This window comes from Pinus tabuliformis, chromosome 8, assembly GCF_031772625.1.
Source record: "Pinus tabuliformis cultivar Carrire ecotype Pingquan chromosome 8, CPIR1, whole genome shotgun sequence".
NCBI classification, from domain to species: Eukaryota; Viridiplantae; Streptophyta; class Pinopsida; order Pinales; family Pinaceae; genus Pinus; species Pinus tabuliformis.
The window spans coordinates 990,253,272-990,256,743 of record NC_142294.1 but is presented as its reverse complement, the minus strand read 5'-3'; the positions used below and the strand labels follow the sequence as shown (position 1 = coordinate 990,256,743).

At 35.5% G+C, this 3,472-nt stretch overlaps 1 pseudogene; it reads right to left on the bottom strand.

The window, feature by feature from the left end:
* Positions 1-809: 809 nt before the first annotated feature.
* LOC149238732 (mitochondrial import inner membrane translocase subunit TIM23-2-like) lies at positions 810-1,378 on the bottom strand (annotated as a pseudogene).
* Positions 1,379-3,472: the final 2,094 nt, after the last annotated feature.

Genomic DNA, 3,472 nt, shown 5'->3' with positions numbered 1-3,472 from the left:
AAATAATCATAACTTAGTTTTATACCAACCTAGATCCATCTCATTTACATATCTACCAAGCACATAGAGGGATCAAATTTCTTTTCACTCTAAAAGAGATTTGCATCTCAAGATATTTGATCCCTCTAAGTGCTTGGTAGATTTGGTGTTAAGATGGATATAGGGTAGTTTAATTATTAATTATAAACTTAATTTAATTTAATTTAATTTTACTTTTATTGGGTCAAAATGTTTAACAAAACATTACAACATCTCTATTATGTTGGGCTTTTATTTATATTTATATTTCATTTTGTTTATTTTGACCGAGTCAAAATGTTTAAACGAACATTATACTTTGAACTAGACATGGCAACATCTCTACCATAAAGGTCAGAGAGCCTCTAGCCACACTTAAAAGTTGAGGAGCTAAATTTCTCTTAATAAATTTTAAACTTAAAAAATTAAAGAATTAATAAAATAATATTAAAAATGATCTTTAAATTGAAATATGTCCCAATAAATTAAAAACCTAAAAAATTACAAAGCTAATAAAATAATATTATGAATGACCTAAAAAATTACAAAACTAATAAAATAATATTAGGAATGATTTTTTCATTCAAATTTCTTTTCCCTCGCTTCCGACTTAGTCGATGTCTTACCCGCATCTCAACGTTATTGGTTGTGTATTGTGGAGAAATTACACTCCTTTTTAGGAAAAGAAAAAAAATTAAAAACAAAATAGTAGTAACATGTGTTATTCTTGGCTTTCATTGCTGTGGAACAAGGAGCTATGAAATTTGTCTAGACCATACAGGAGAGCACTGTCAAATGACCACGTATCTCTTAAGAGTTTACTTTCCTGCGACGAGAGCTCCAACAGCTTGTCCTCCGATTGCGTCAACGATAGTAGCCGACCTTGGGCTAGCAGCGGCCTTGTAAAGTGCTCTGGTAAAATGACCAGAAAAATGTTGTTGAAGATATCGTTGGTGGTACCCCTGGAAGCCACGATCTCGCTCCCCAATCCAGCATAGAGGAGCCCTATGATGCCTAGTCTATTACCAAACTTCATTCTCATGTGGCCAGAGGCATTCAAGGCATTCTTAACCCTGAGCTTCATGGAATCTCCCAGGCCTTTTCAAGGCATTCTTAACCCTGAGCTTCATGGAATCTCCCAGGCCTTTTCAAGGCATTCTTAACCCTGAGCTTCATGGAATCTCCCAGGCCTTCAAGCCCTTGACTAGGCCAACGCTAGCACCAGACACAACACTGAGGAGATACCCACAACCCATGTAATAGGTGATATTTTCACCCAATACCTTCTCTGCATGGTGACCTCTTCTTTAAATAAGAATTTTGGGGAAGTAGGGATTTGGTATATATTCTGAATCGGCATGTAATCAATGGCATTGTGTAGATCTCCTTAGTAACTGTACAAGTGCCTGCCTTCGTGATCTATTCCTCCATTTGCCGAATGATCAAATATTTGATTACTGGTTTCGTCGGGGTGCACATACCACGAGTGTTTTCCCTCAGTCAATCCCTTGACCTGGACCTTCTGTAAATGAAAAGGAAATCAAGACAAGGAAAGCGAATAAAGGCACAAGAATGAAACTAATATTGCAAACCCATCATTTGATACCCAATTAAGGAAATAATGCCCACTTTCAATGCCCTAATTTTTTTTTGGAGAACCGATTGAGGGAGAATCTATTCCAAGATGATCTACTCTTGTATTTTTTGGAAACCACGATATGTCTTATGGTCACCTGTGTTTAGAAGTTGATAAGCCAATTCGGATATAATAACATATATAATGTGAACTTCAATATATTCTCATATTTGAATTTTGTGATGATGGCATACCCAGATTGGAAAAGGCACTTGCTTCAACTTAGTGGAAAAAAGAATCAAGAATATATATTCTTTCGTTAGGAAAGAGATGAGAGATGTCACTGGGCCTATACCCACTAGAACTACCATGCGGCTACTTGGGAATCTATTAGATCGTATGCCATGATTATTGGCTTGGAAAAACCTCTGTTCGCAGGCCTTATCCATAGATAACAACTTCCGACATTTTCTAAGTTCAAGGAGAGGAGAGCAAGGCTTGTGCTTTCAACCTTTCGGCGAGAAGGTAGTTAATCACTTGCAATGCTTTTGAAGTTTAATGGAACCTCTTTTAAAAAAATGTTGATATTAATCTATAGTACTTTATGTAACTTTCCAGGGTGAAGTAGACTTCCTTAATTGGAGTTTATGGGTTGTAATAGTCTCTTTATGAATGCAGGGGTTTAAGTTCTCACTAATTTCATTCTAAATGTAGGTTGTAGCTGCATCTACATCGGCCACATAGACACAAAAGCACCAAAGCATCGAAGATGATGAGGTGAACATGGATCCTATGGTTGGTATCATATACTTGCAGTTTGGTTATTTCAGCTTACTTATTTTAGAAGAGGAGCTCATCTCTTCATAAATAGACATTGTTAATGGTCAGAAACTCACGAATCAACATTGATGTTATATTTTGAATAAATTAGAAATAGTAGAGAATCCAGGCACACATCCAATCATCTCATGATTGGATTTTGGTGTTTTTTCTCTTGTTCCTTTGGTTATTTCTTATGCTTAATTATTGACCAGACTCTTCTGCTCCTTGATAAAAATATTTTCACTCCAAGGATTGATAGAGATAGAAATCTGCTGCCACATATTATGCACAAAGTGTAATCTTCAAAGTTTTTTTCAAGAATGTTGAACCATGTCATATTGATTCTTCATCTCATGTCAGCCACAATGTTAACCTACAAATGTATATCAGATAGTTACAAATGAAAGTCATCTCAGACTGATATTTTATGATAGCCTTGATTCATTCTTAAGTATTCAACAGGCACTCTACTAAAGTAATTTTACATTCTACCAATAATTTTTTAAAAGGAAAGTGAAATGGATCAATTATCCCATAATGGAAACATCTAATTTACATAACGAGAGACTATTTATGTGAAAACTAATATAAATTATAGACTTTTTTCCTCTGGCTTTCTACTAAGTTCATCATATCGGTCTCTCATAAGCTACAAAATTTCCTCCCATAAGCTAGGAGTTGAAGTAGAGACAACAATGATTAGATTGGGGTTGAAATATTTCTACATACTAGTAATCCAAGGATAACTCCTCCTTCAATTGCTTTAATTCCTAGCCTGCATAGCCAAGAAAGAACCTAGAATTTTTGGGTTGAAGCACTTCATTCCTCACAAGTTTTGTTGCAGAGTGTAAATTGTTCCTAGCACCATAACACAAACTAGGAATAACTTCATCAAAATATGTAACAACATTTTCACCTGTAGTTAATAGGAACATACTTGCTTCAAGCAACCCACCAAAATGCAGTGGACAATCTGCAAATATTGTAGCCAAATCTGGATTAGTAGGCTTCGTGTCTCTGATACACCTTTGCAAAGGACGATTAAGGATGACCCCA